Raw genomic sequence first — 15509 nt, 5'->3', positions numbered from 1 at the left:
GGCCCGGGGTGGAAAAACTCCTTAAAATGTGTGCTCTTGGCACAGATACCGGTGTATATATATATCAAGTTTATCGCATAAGCTCTTAATCTAAAGGCTAGTTTGAGGATGTGTGTGTGTGTGTGTGTGTGTGTGTGTGTGTGTCTGTGTGTGTGTGTGTGTGTCTGTGTGTGTGTGTGTGTCTGTGTGTGTGTGTGTCTGTGTGTGTGTGTCTGTGTGTGTGTCTGTGTGTCTGTGTGTGTGTGTGTCTGTCTGTGTGTGTGTGTGTGTGTGTGTGTGTGTGTGTGTGTGTGTGTGTCTGTCTGTGTGTCTGTGTGTGTGTGTCTGTGCTGTGTGTCTGTGTCTGTGTGTCTGTGTCTGTGTCTGTCTGTGTGTCTGTGTGTCTGTGTGTCTCTGTGTGTGTGCGTGTGCGCGTGCATGCGTGCGTGCGTGCGTGTGTGCGGTACATGCATGCATGTCTGGGGCATGGAAGAATAAGCAGAGTTACATCAAGTATTGTGGGGGCATGGATGGCTTGATGGTTTCATTGAAATAGGTGTGATCACATACCCCCCAAGGACAACAGCTCTTTCTCACACACTGTCTGTTCCGTGGGTATATTCCAAGCACCAAGTCTGTTAATATGCATCACTCTGTGATTGTTCCATTATGTACTTTTATACCACTTTATGCTATTAAAAGGGTAGACGCTGCCTCTTCACAATCTGTACATCTAGTTTTTTATTCTCACCCCTATTCGGCTTTCTGCTTTTTGTCACATACTGTATATACAGTAGTTGCAAGAATACATAATTAGGATAACTTAACCAATTAAGACCTGCATGAGGCCGATTTTACAATTATCTTTTAAATCAACAAAAACTATTTTCTGGAAAAACAAAACAAAAAGAAAATTATCATACTCTGAGTCTTGTTCACAATGTTGGCAAGATCAAATGGGTAGCATTTATAAATTCAACAAACATGCAGCAGCAATTCAAACGTGCCAAAACTCTATTCTGGGCATGTCACAACATTCTGTGACATTTGGCGGAAGGGAAATAGCAGACCTACTGTACCTACAAGCTCAGAAAGCTGGAAGCTTGTAGATATAGGCCATTTTCCGTACAGAGGTTTATTATAGAGGGAAAACGGAGGCGGGGAAGTACAGACCCTTGGGGGACCCCGGTCAGCAAAGTGCAGTATAGAGTTTAACCCATTTAGGCCTGACGTCGAACTAAAAAAAAGCGTTCGCTCTGAAAGAATATATATTCAAAGATTTGTGCCGCATTTTTACGATTTTTCAAAAATAGCAGACCTACAAGTTCATAGCGCGCCACTCGGTGGCGCGCTATGAGCTTGTAGATCTGCTATTTTTCAATAGCTAAAATATAACATAATGCTTAGTTAAAACACCAAAAGGGGTTCCCGCCCAAAAGTGGTTAAGTGGTTAATGACTGAATGTCTCTAAGGCTACAGTTTCAGCACCTTGTTAAAAGGGTAATTTCATTTTAGTAACAGAATGTATGATGTTCTTTTACAGCCACAAATAAACTATACTGTGCTGTATTAGATACACGGCACAATCCAATATCCACGTTTTACAATAACCACATGGACCCCTCACGGCGGAGTCTGTGACTCTCAGAGGTTCCAACGACGAGGATTTTACAGTGCACCGCCGTAGATGGATACCTGCCAGAATTTTATGGCGGTGATGTTTTGTCTCCAGCGTGTCTTTGTGTCCTGGACACTCTTTGTCTGCGAGGTTTATTACGGACCATAAAGCTCTCACTCATCGCTGTGCCTGGCAGGCAGGCGCAGCCCCGTGACTGGTCTGCCTTGTCCACTTACAGTCTTACTTATTGGTATAATTTGTACCCACAAGGCCCTTATGGCCACGTTTCCTTATTATTCATGTAAAGAGAGAGAGAGGCCTGGGCCGTGGCTCAGCGGTCCAGGCACCTTGGCTGGTAATCCAGTCTGGCAGTGTGCCGCGGGTTCGACTCCCGATCCCGACGGCCTTTACTGCATGTCATCCCCCCCCATCTCTCTCCCCATTTCCTGTCAGCCTACTGTCTGTCCCTCCATATAATAAAAAATATATAAAATAAAGGCGAAAGCCACAAAAAAACATTAAAAAAAAAAAAAAGAGAGAGAGAGAGAGAGAGAGAAAAAAAAAAGAATAATATCGTTGCGGAAAAGTCTGGTGAGAGTTGTTTTTTTTTGTTATCTGTTGCTCTAGTCATAATTTAATTAAGCACAAGAGCTTTAACCCATTTGGGCCCGACGTCGAAATAAAAAAAACGTTCCCTCTGAAAGAAAATATACCTATTCAAAGATTTGTGCCGCATTTTTACGTTTTTTCAAAAATAGCAGACCTACAAGTTCATAGCGCGCCACTCGGTGGCGCGCTATGAGCTTGTAGATCTGCTATTTTTCAATAGCTAAAGTATAACAGAATGCTTGAAACACCAAAAGGGGTTCCCGCCCCAAAATGGGTTAACATTGCCTGCTACTGATTCATGGAACTCGCTGAAAGAATTATTTAAAAATGAAATTATGACTACACCGCATTGGTCCCTCTGGATGGCAGGGCTCAAGAGGGAACTGTCAGGGTTTCATTTAGATGTGCATTCTATTGTTTATTTAAGTATAATGTTCCTCATAATAACGCATCCTGACCCAGATAAGGTTCTTATACACTACTACAGTCAGATGTCTCTTCACATTGTAAACACAATATAGTGCCCACTTTGACGCTGTATAGCGTATGTCTGTGTGGGTTAATTTGTGACACTTTCCTTAGCACTCACATCATGTGTCAGTGCTATATATAGTTGACTATATTTAGATTAAACGTTTTATCCACACAGCATACAATCATTGCCAGAGCCATGATGACTATACCTAGTCAAAGCAAGGCAATACATTCAGCGCTAGAAGAACTGCTCGTTTGCCACAGCCACGTTGTATTCACAGCGGGTTCTAAAACAATATTTGCAGAGATTCTTTCGCAGATGCCATTTGATCCAGGTCTCGCAACACTTAAACCACTCCCATCGGAGGAACAGTTCTAACATGATGACCCAATTGGTCAGGAGGAAAAGAACCTCTGTTAAAGCTGTGTGCTTGACTTTTTCCACCGCTTTGCCTCATCTGTCATCAAGGTTGAGGTGAGCATCTGTGCTTGCCTAGTGGATAACTCCAGCTGGATCTCTGCCTCCCACCCCCCACCCCACTCCCACCCCCCCCCCCCCCCCCCCCACCAAGTCCAGCCTTGACAAGACTGAGCTCCTGTTCTTCCCTGGGAAAAAAAAAGAATAAAATAGGTGGGGGAGAAAAGAAAAACCTGCCCTCTCTTACAAGGCCTCCTCATCTCTACTGACAACATCACGGCCACGGCCCATTCCTCTATGCTATACATTCACACTCCACAACGTTTCCCCCGTGTTGGACCTTTTGCTTACAAGCGTATCAGTCACCATCTATCCCTTCTCAGGCTCTAGTGATTTCCTATCTACAGGGTGAGAGGACATGTGGCCAGGCAGGGTTCTCTCTGTGCCCCCTGCAGCTCAACCACAAATGCTACAGGCTACAACCTCGTCCCCAACCCCCCCCCCTAAACCCTCTCCAGGGAGAGAGATCTGTGCATGAGATTCACACAAGACGACGCGAGCGAGGCCTGCAGTGCCTGTCCCCGCCTTTGCCTTCCATCCTTCCCCATCTCCTCAAGGAGCACTTCACGCCCCCTCCTGTCTGTCATAGCCTGAAAACTCATCGTTTCGAGAAACACTTCGCCTCCCCCTCTCCCTTGCCCTCCGCCTGTTAACATGCTGTTGTTTTCTCCTCAAGAGAAGCCAGAGAGACCGAGATATTTTATTCATTCTATTGTCTGAACATAATGATTTTGGACCATGCATTATCATCAGTGTGGAGTGAACCTGCAGGGTTCAATTCGGGTTTAAAAACAAACTCCGGGGCGGACACTTTCTTAACCACTACACTGTTGAAAACTTGACATGATAAATAGCTGATCTTCTGTACAAGCTTGGTTTAGCTGCAATATCGGTTCTGTTGAACAAAAATGTAGGTGGCTTTTAATGTGAAATGACAGATATAGGAAGTGACAACTCTCCGCCAAGCTGAGTGATGAAGTTGCAAGTGCAACCACCTTCTGAGGACGTAATTGACCCCTGCGGGTGTAATTGAACACCCTTGCCGGTGTAAATGAAGACCCTTGTGGGTGTAATTGAAGACCCTTGCAGGTGTAATTGAAGACCCTTGCAGGTGTAAATGAAGACCCTTGTGGGTGTAATTGAAGACCCTTGTGGGTGTAATTGAAGACCCTTGTGGGTGTAATTGAAGACCCTTGCGGGTGTAATTGAAGACTGTGGAGCCACCGTAAACGGCCCCTGAGTGACGATGTAATTGGAAACTACACCGAATCAATCAATCAATCAAGAGCCACAGCCAATGGGGAAACTCCAACACTCTGCTGGCCGACCACCAGTTGTAACGTTGTGTGGTTCTCTTCTCAACCATTTCTGTACCAGCGACCACTCCAACATGTTGAAAGCATTCACGGTCCACCCAACCCAACCGACCACTTAAAGGACCACTTCACCACTTTTCAACCTATCTTCATATAATAGGTCCTCACTAATAATCATGAAACAATGGCGCAATTTTTTTCTACTCTGTCTGTGTCTCATAGGAGGGCTGTGGGCAGTTCAGAAACTTCTTCCAGTAACATCATCGATGGGGAATACAAGCCAATAGAAACTGCAGGCTTTCTAGTCCTGAAAAGTTGCAATGCAAAAATGGAAGCCATCGTTCTCACGATAATGAAAATCTAAACATTTTTGTAAATAAATCTTGTTTAAAAAAAAATCTGCCTAATGATGATGTCACTGGAAGACGGTTTCTAAACTGCCCACAGCCCTCCTATGAGACACAGACCGAGTAGAAAAAAATCGTGCCATTTTATCATGATTATTAGTGAGGACCTATTATATGAAGATAGGTTGAAAAGTGGTGAAGTGGTCCTTTAACATTCGGTCAGATGGGTGGGCTCTGGGCTCCGCTACTGTACTGTATGTGCATTTTCAGATCATGTTGCGTTGGCTATTCAAAAATTGCAGATCTACAAGCTCACAGCACATCATTTTCATACATTTTTTTAAATATCTTTTAAAGTGTGAGAACTAGTGATTGAGAACAGTAGTTCCCAAAGAGGGGTCCGGGGACCCCCAGGGGCCCTTGAGGGAGTTCCAGGGGGTCCCCAGCTATATGATAGTTTGGAACCAAATGGCCCCTATGGGTCTGTAACTCTGAGAGTGTACAAATGGAACCAAATGGACTTGTCAGGGTCCATTTGGTTCCATTTGTACAGTTAAATTAATATTGATTTTACAATATACATTGGGGGTCCCAGAGATAGAATTACCATTAAATGGGGGGTCCGTAGACTAATGCATGTCAAACTGGGGGGTCCTTCAAATTTAACGGGTTGAGAATCACTGCTAGAGCCATAAAAATCTTATGAGGGGTCGCTGGCAGAAATGTTCAAATGGGGGTCCGTGGGATAATTAGTCAACCACTGATTTAGAAGGCATTTTTATAATGGCCCTCTAGGGGAAAAAGTGGCGCCAGTGCCAGAAAAATGCATGAAAATCCAAAGAAGAAGAGGCCCCCCTCACTATCCACGACGTGTATATCATCGATATTTAAAAAAATAGATGCCTCACTGGCCGTTGCAGTCATAGAGTATATAAAAGGATAGAGACTGAACTGGCGCGAAGCTCCGCCCCCCCAGCTATTCATGTCAGTGGAAGTTGCTCAGTGGCGTTTTGAAGCACCCGGAAGACTGCCGGAAGTACCGTCTCAGAACGTCTACTTCCGCATTTGACCACCAAAATTTGGTGGTCAAATGCGGAAGTGCAACCGAGCGCTCAATGTTAAAGCCCAGCTGCACGGGGTTTCCCGGTCATGAATCCACGGGTCCGCCTGTAGTCCCTCCTCCTACCACTAGGGAGGAGAGCTTCAACGTTGAATAGCCTCACTGGCCCCTTGGTTGCAGTTCATTGGAGCGACGTGTATCCCAATGAAGGCGGAAGTGCAGTGCTGAAGGCTTTTTTTTCTTTTTTAACAAATCTTTATAACAGTCATGACAATACATTACAATACAAAACAAGACAAACAAACAAACACAAACAACAAAGTGTTTGTGCTGTTGCGGTCCAGCCAAAAAAAATAAAAAGTTTTCAGAGTAAGAATGTAGTTTTGGTAATGAGAGCATAATGAGAACACAGAGGTGCTGTTCTGCAGCATGCCTCGTACTCTCACTGGTTTACACTTCCATAGCCGTCGTCTCTGTGGGACTTCACTGCTTGGAATGACAATGTTTTAACCCGTTGAGGCCTGAGGGCCGAATTCTACAAAATGTCTTCTAAATTGGGCCAGAATGCAAAGTGTGGGTCATGGCCGAAAGAATAAGGTCGCAAATACAAGCGGCCGAAATGAGTTTTCTTCGACGGGAGATATAGGGTGAGAAAGTTCAGTCAGTCCCTGCTTCTGCGCCTGGAAAGGAGCCAGCTTAGGTGGTTCGGGCATCTGGTTAGGATGCCTCTCGGGCGTCTCCCTAGGGAGGTCCTCGAGGCACGTCCCACTGGGAGGAGACCCCTGGGGAGACCAAGGCGCAGGTGTAGGAAACACATCGACTCACTGGCCTTGGAACGTCTCGCCAGGAGGAAGTCACTAATGTTGCTCTGGAGAGGGAAGTCTGGAGCTCTCTGGTGGAGCTGTTGCCCCCGTGACCCAACTACGGATAAGCGGTTGAAGATGGATGGATGGAGGGACCTTATGTTGCTACGTCAGTGGTTCTCTTGGTTTTCGTGTAAAAGACCGCCAAAGGTATTATGTATTTGGCCACGGACTCGCCATCTCAAAATATGTTGTTCCAGGGACCCCCACCCACAGAAGCAACCTTTTGAGTTAAAAAAATTGTTGACTTCAAAATATTATTTCAAAGATTTGCACAATTTTTTTAAATAGCCAAAGTATAAAATGACACAGGTGCTTCCCCGGTTTTAATGGGTTAAACAGGATTAGCACTCTAAATCAATGTTAATTATATTCCTCCGTGTTCTCATAAATTAAGGTAATCTCAACATCAACTGCTCATCTATTCACGTCTACTGAGCTTGGTGGAAGAAAGAAAAATCTACATATTCATATACTGTAGACTCACTTTCATTTACACAAGTTTCTGTAACAATTACACTGCTAATCAGTCTGTGTTAGAGTGGCTAATAGGGTTATTTCCCGATGAAATCAATTTTATGATCCGATGCTGATGAACCAATAAAAGTTTAATTTCCATCTTTGACCTTTTAACTCTATAAGCCAACTTGCTAATGCTCCCTTCGGCACTTTTCCCTTTTTCTCAGAGAAAGTAATGTCTAGCTTTTTGACCTCTTCTGATCTTATTTTTTAATATAACATTTAATTGAAGGGTGTTTTGTACATTATGCGGTCTTGACAAAGGTTATAGTACCAGTTCTCTAAATGCTACTGTAAATGAGCAGCTGCTACAACGGTACTTACTTTAAGTATACGCGTATACGTTATATGAAACATTGTTGTAAAAATACATTTTTAACAGCTTTGTGAAATAAAAGCAGGGGGCAAAACAAACAAAAACAAACAAATATCTTGGGTGGATTTCAAGCCTTTAGCCGTAGGAGATTTCATAATGTTTTCATACAGTGTGAGTATGCAATCATTCCTGTTTCTATCTCATGTCTTGTCATGTTGGATCTTTGCCCATTCCTGTCTTTATTGTGAAGGCGCATCATATCTACCACTGACATATGAATTATGCCACAAAAATAACTCCTCACAACAATGACTGAGAGGCTGATCTTCAACACTTGTTTTCACAGGATCGGTCCTCTCGTAAAAACGCCACAATGTTTTTTTACTGTGGCAGCCTATAAAAAGCACATGAATAGGGGGGGCGGTGGTGGCTCAGGGGTAGAGTGGTCGGATCATGGCAACCACAAGGTTCCCAGCTTGAACCCGGGCTCCCCCATAGCTAGTATCGAAGTAGCCTGGAACTCACCTATGCTTTTTATGGCATAGGCAGCTCCCGGCAGGATCCGCCGGCAGAAACTATGCGCAGCTGCTAGACATGAGTCTAATTAATTAGAGCGACAGAGAGTGAGAGGAGTGTGTGTGTATATATGTGTGCGTGTCAATTTAAGTGATGTTTGCACTACTCTATGCCGAATTGAAGTGGACTCGGACCCAGACTTTTGTTTTCTCCCTGGAAATAAAAACGTCTGGGTTTCCGAGGCTAGTATCGAAGTGTCCTTGGTGCCTTGCATGGTTTACTCAGCCATCGGTGTATGAATGTGTGTGTGTGAATGGGTGAATGTAAGGCACAATCTATGTAAAGCGCGTTGGATATAGGCGCTGTATAAATGCACCATTTATACCATGCATAATTTACATGATTTGCCACCCAGGTTGTGGGTATATCTGTCTGGAGGTGTATAATGCAAACACATGGCCTGAAACACAGATATAGTACTGATTAGTGATTACGTTGCTACAGCGGCAGTATTGGTGCCAGAAATACAAAGTATGTATGGTAATAATCAGTGGTGGAAAGTAACTAAGTGCATTTACTTAATTACTGTATACTTGAGTAAAATGCAGTATTTGTACTTTACTTGAGTATTTCCAATTTCAAATAGTTGTACTTACTACTCCACTACATCTTGGATCCAAATAGTTTTGAAATTGAACATTCTGCATAATGAATACTTTTACTTTTGGTACTTCAAGTACCAAAACATTTGTACTTTTACTCAAGTGCATTTAGAACTCTGGACTTTTACTTGTAACAGATACTGCAGTATTGATACTGCAGTATCTATCATGAAACATATGCGAGTACTTTTCCCACCACCGGTAATAATACACAATGCTAGCAACACATTCACGGTTCAAAACATTGATTCCACGTAACCTTCCACAGCGTATAAACCTAGGCAGTATGAGCCATGCTGTACAGATTGTTAGTTCAGTAAACCTATGTATAGCCATGCTATAGATCCAATTAGTTCAGTAAACCTAGGCAGTATCAGCCGGGAGGCATACTTTGGTTAGACATAGCATTCAGGCCCGCGGGAAGTACTTTACACTAGCAGGGGCTGAACGTGTACCCGGGGGTGCGCGCGCCGCAAAAATGTGCGTGCACGCGCATCATGCACGCGCATTTTCACGCGCAAACGTGGCCTTTACTTTCCCTCTCCACACGCAAGTTATATATGAACGAACTGACACAGGCAATTAACCAGGATAAGTTGCCAATACTGTGATACAGCATATTTAAATCTCTTCTTTTTTTTCTTTCTCTCCTGTTCGAGGGGGGGCTGTGCCTGGGGGGAGGGGGTGCTACAGCCCCCCCAGCACCCCTACTTCCCTCAGCCATGATAGCATTGGTCCGACTGGATTAAGGTTGGTGAGGGGTGCGTTAAAACGACCGGATTAAGGTTGGTGGGGGGTGCGTTAAAACGACCGATTAAGGTTGGTGGGGGGTGCGTTAAAACGACCGGATTAAGGTTGGTGAGGGGTGCGTTAAAACGACCGGATTAAGGTTGGTGAGGGGTGCCTTAGAACGACCGGATTAAGGTTGGTGAGGGGTGTGTTAAGGGTTGGGAGAGGGTTAAGGTTAGGTTTAGGTGTGTTGCCCCGTGGGAGGTTAGGGCGAGGGTTTGAGATAATAAGCATTGGTATGTCTAACGCCAGGGCTCCACCGGACGCGTTGCGTCTCCGTCGCGTTGCGTCTCCGTCGCGTTGCGTCAAAAAACGCACCGGTTCAATTTTAATGCACGCGTCGCGTCTCCGTCAACGCGGGCAGTGGAGCCACCCTTCATTGATTAAAAAGGGAACATTCCCTGACGGTGACGGAGACGCGACGCTGATGCGCCCGGTGGAGCCCGGCCGTAACCAGTAACCAGTAACCAAAAGCATGCACCCGTACAGATTGTTTATTCAGTAAACCTAGCCGGTCTCAGCCATGCTGTACAGTCAGATCCAGATTCCTAAGGCCGCCCCTGGCTGTACAGATCCAGTTAGTTCTGTAAACCTAGGCGGTCTCAGCCATGCTGTACAGTACAGATCCAGCTTGTTAGTTCAGTGCATCAAGGATGTAATCCTGTTACATGCCTCACCTGCTCCATTTTACGGTGATGATCATTTCTATGATAGGTAGTAATTTGGCCTATATATCTGCCCGGATTTTGTCTCGTTTGTAATTCAGTGCTTGATAAATCCCTCTAAGAAGAGTATTGACCTTGCGAAAGGCTCATTTAGTGCCCGGGGAAGGAAATTTGACCATGGCTGTGTCTGAACACAAAGGACGTGTAGGCATTTTTTACCAGAGCCCTGCATGGTTCAGATTTCAGGGTTAGAACAACAGGATTTTCCGCCATGATGATGAATGATGCATGTCTTGATGAGATCACTGACACAATTAATGATTCTCCCTCTTCCTCAACTTGGCTTCTCTTTCACCAGGAAACCAATGACTCTGATAAGTGATAAGTACACTTCCTCTACGGCAGGGGGTAGGCAACTAAGTTTGTCCTCGGGCCAATATCTGTCCAGGACCTTATACGGGGGACCTTTTTTTAACGTCAATTTAGACTGTAAATTGCAGTTAACCCATTTAGACCTGAGTTAAAAACATTCACTTTGAAAGAATATATATTCAAAGATTTGCGCCACATTTTTTCAAAAATAGCAGACCTACAAGCTCGTAGCGCGCCACCGAGTGGCGCGCTACGAGCTTGTAGATCTGCTATTTTTCAATAGCTAAATTATAACAATGTTTAAAACACCAAAAGGGGTTCCCGCCCAAAATGGGTAAAAAAAAAGGCAGGAATTAGAGGAATATCTCAATTTAATTTAACATTAGACTGTTTTCACCCCATGCCAGCTGCTCTCCCTGCACTACGTCACTGTCAACATGGAGTATCAGTATGTTATAATAAGTATAATAAACCTTCTTTAGGTGGAGATAGTTTTTCTATTTGGACTTAATAGCCTATAGTGGGACTGTCACAATTTACAATTTAGGCATTTAGCAGACGCTCTTAATCCAGAGCGATTTACATTAAGAAGAAGAAGAAACAAAAAAGCATGGGAATACATCACATATATAAAATGCATTTATCAAGAAACATGCGTAAGCTAAGAACGTAACTAGAACATATCTATATAATGACACTATACATATAAACTATACATATATACTATACTATGCTATACATATGTACTATGATGTGCTATGACTACATACAATGCAATTATTGTGCTGTCTACATGACATGCTATAAGTCTGTTTCAAATGCTATATAAGTCTAAGAAGTGCTGTCTAAGGGGGTAGGGTAAGTGCTATGGGCCATGATGGAGTCTGAAAAGGTGGGTTTTCAGACTACGGCGGAAGATCGGGAATGATGCTGCAGTTCTGATTGCAACGGGAAGTGCATTCCACTGTCGGTCAGATATTGTATACATATCTACCCCTGCTCTGTACTGTACATCAGTGATTCTCAACCTTTGGAATTTCAAGTTACCGGGTACATTATACATACATTATTAGGCCACAGACCCCCCATTTGATTTCTAATCTCGGTAAAAAAAATTCCGAGGCCTCAATTTACACTATAAAATCCTAACTCACACAAATTTGTATACAGTTACAGACCCGTAAAGGTGCATGGTCAAGGTTTTCAAAGTGGAGGGCGGGGCACCAAGCAGGCCAATTCAAATTCAATTCACAAGATTAGTGTGACAGTAAAACCACGTTTATGTCAGTATTAAAGCGCACGCACGCACGCACGCACGCACGCACGCACGCACGCACGCACGCACGCACGCACGCACGCACGCACGCACGCACGCACGCACGCACGCACGCACGCACGCACGCACGCACGCACGCACGCACGCACGCACGCACGCACGCACGCACGCACGCACGCACGCACGCACGCACGCACGCACGCACGCACGCACGCACGCACACACACACACACACACACACACACACACACACACACACACACACACACACACACACACACACACACACACACACACACACACACACACACACACACACACACACACACACACACACACACACACAGTGAAATTCTGATGCGGTCGAACTGACCTTCATCGGGTGTCTCAAATACCCGATGAAGGGTCAGTTCGACCGAAAGTTCCGAAACACAAAAAGAAATTGCTGTGAGTGAAGACAGTGTGCACTGCAAGACTCTTTCCTCTTCACTCCTAGTCCTACACACCTGCTGTCCTGCCAGGTAGCTGTTCAAAAGGAATTCAACAATATTAGGGAGGGAGGCTACTGTACTGTACTGTACTGTACTGTACTGTATGTGCCGTGGCTATCTGGGGATTTTGGGAAGGCCTGCACTTCTTTGTTTTTAACACATTTTGGGGCGGGAACCCCTTTTGGTGTTTTAAACATTATGTTATAATTTAGCAATTGAAAAATAGCAGATCTACAAGCTCATAGCGCGCCACCGAGTGGCGCGCTATGAACTTGTAGGTCTGCTATTTCTGAAAAATCGTTAAAATGTGACAACTTTTTTTTTTTTTCCCCGACGTCAGGCCTGAATGGGTTAAACACAGGTTTTGTAGGCCATAATGTAACAGGTATAAAACACACATCAGTCACTGCACTAATGTCTGACTAGCACGATTCATAACAGTCAAACTGACCATCTGGAGGTATACCAGAAGAAGGTCATCATTAGATTGAATTAATGGATCTGTTCCTCGAGCCAGAATAAATGATGTGCTGTTTTTTGTTTTTTTTGTGCAAAAGGTACGACATTGTTGTGCCACTTCTTTGGTTCAAAAATCCTTCAAGCATTCTCTTTTTTTATTCCCAAAGGGAACTACGTTGTACAGTATAGGATGTGGGCCAAAGTGTGCACTTCTTGGGCGGCTGTGGCTCAGCGGCTGTGGCTCAGGAGGTACAGTTGGGTGCCACCGATATTGTCCCTTATCATTTGACCCATTTAGGCCTGACCTCAAAATTTTAAAAAATCCTTCTAAATCCTCCAGTTTTCTGAAATAAATATTTTCACGATTTTTCAAAAATAGCAGACCTACAAGCTCGTAGCGCGCCACTCGGTGGCGCGCTATGAGCTTGTAGATCTGCAATTTTTCAATAGCTATATTATAACATAATGTTTAAAACACCAAAAGGGGTTCCCGCCCAAAATGGGTTAACTGTCCTTTTGCGCAGATCACGCAAACCTCAGCAAAAAGAAAAGGACAATATCGATGGCCTCCAACTGTAGAGCAGGTCATCCAATGATCCATGGGTCGGCGGTTCGAATCCCGGCTCCTCCTGTCTAAACATGTCGAAGTGTCCTTTGGGCAAGACACTGAACCCCAAATTGCTCCCGATGTGCTGGTTGGTACCTTGCATGGCTTCCGCCGCCATCGGTGTATGCATGTGTGCATGAATGTAATGCACAATCTATGTAAAGCGCCTTGGATAAAGGCACTATATAAATGCACCATTTACCATTTTTACCATTTACTTCTTAATCTAAGGGGTTGGAGGGTGATTGATTCCATCATTCTGTCGTCAACGGTGAAAGGAGATTTGTGTTTGCGTGCTTAAGTTCAAATTTAGTTAAACTTTAATGACTTTCATGTCACATGTATATACACTAAGGCTGTACCTTTTTTTAGGACTCGAACTTCGGCAAGAATTTTCGCGCGAACATCCGGACCATTTGTTTCGAATTAATTTAAAAAATAACCTTTGAGATATCCGTCTCGATCAGAGCGCAGCGCGTCTCCCCTGCTCTTTATCAATCTCTCTCGTCTCGAAATATTTCTGCCTTAAACACTTGCCTTATCGTAGCCATATCATAATAGGCAAATATTCAGAGAAAATACTGTACGTAATCATTCTATGAAAATATAGGCACAAACACATTCGGAGAAAATGTCTACAAGCTCACAGCGCGTTGCAATGGAAGTTATTGTTCTGGTTCTGTTTCCTCCAAGTGAGAAGCTACGCTACAGTATTTAGCCGGTATGTCTGCCAGCAAAGCTTTTCATGGTGGAGCTTTTCAGAGCCACATTAAATAGATTCTTTAGCAAATTAGTGTGTGTGGACCATGAGCATGGGAATTCAGACTCAGTGAGGGAAGGAATTCAGATTCAAAGAGAGAGAAATGATTTCCATTATAATGCACTTTTGTCTCTTGGAAGCAGATGCAAAAGATCTTCAGTAACTACAAGCTACTTAGAAACAGAGCAGTCAGTCAGTCAATATATCAATGGATACTCTAGTGTACAGCGCGGCTGAAAACTCATTTCTCAGGCTACTTAAAACATGAAAGCATGAATTGGCATAACATCTTATAAACTTAATGAGGGATTTCCATGTTTTATTTTCTGGACCTAGCGGGAAATGCATCTAGGCTCGACACCACACCGTAAAATCCTTTGTTAATTGACCTCTGAGAGTGTAATTGAACCCTATAGCGTCCTTGTTTTGAGCAGGTCATAAGTACTATAGACGAATAACAGTTTAAGTCCGTTCGTTCGTGGAGGGGTCAGAATAACATTTGGACTTAAACTGTTATTCGTCTATAGTACTTTAGGTTGGGACAATTAAGGACCGGAACGGGGTCTTTTTCAGACACAGTTCCGAGATTGAAGAACCAGGAATCGGTTCCCTCGTATTTGGAATGGTTTCTGGAACCGGTTTTCATCACACAAGTCAGAGCTGGTATGTGGACTTGATGTCTGCTATACAGTTACTATACGGTCGGATGAAAGTTTTATTAAGCTCTAAACATCGTCCATTAGCTCAATCTGAGCCCTATAAATGCTTTAGATTGCGTGCGTGTGCGTGGAGACTTTGGATATTCGATGACATCACACCATGGGTGCCACCGGAGGCTATAGCGACGGATGCTAAAAACAGCTAACAGACGGTAAATAAAATACTATTAATTCTGGATTAAATCACATTAACGAAACTAGCATTCTAGTTTAGCATTCTAGTTCAGCACTAGCATGCCGTTACTAGCATTCTTTTTTTTAAACAATATATTTATTGACATTCTTTTTCATTTATAAAAAACATTACAGTTATAGCTCTTTTGTTAAATAAAATGTCCAGAAAAAACAAACATAACAGATACAATACAAAAACAATACAATACAACAATACAATACAATACAATACAAATACAATGACAACAAATAAATAAAAAATACAATCATAACAAACAACTCAACAATAAAAAACAAAAACAAATAAAAACAGATATGGTCCCCATTTTCCTCCCCACATTACTGTGGATTATCTAATACCGGTCCTAATGGATTGCTGTTCATAAAATGCATGAACTGTCCCCATATTTCTTGAAAGTCATCAGATTTCCCTTTAATGG

The sequence above is a fragment of the Electrona antarctica genome (assembly GCF_951216825.1).
Source record: "Electrona antarctica genome assembly, chromosome: 14".
Lineage (NCBI taxonomy): Eukaryota > Metazoa > Chordata > Actinopteri > Myctophiformes > Myctophidae > Electrona > Electrona antarctica.
The sequence above is the reverse complement of the archived record's forward strand: the minus strand, read 5'-3'. Positions refer to the sequence as shown.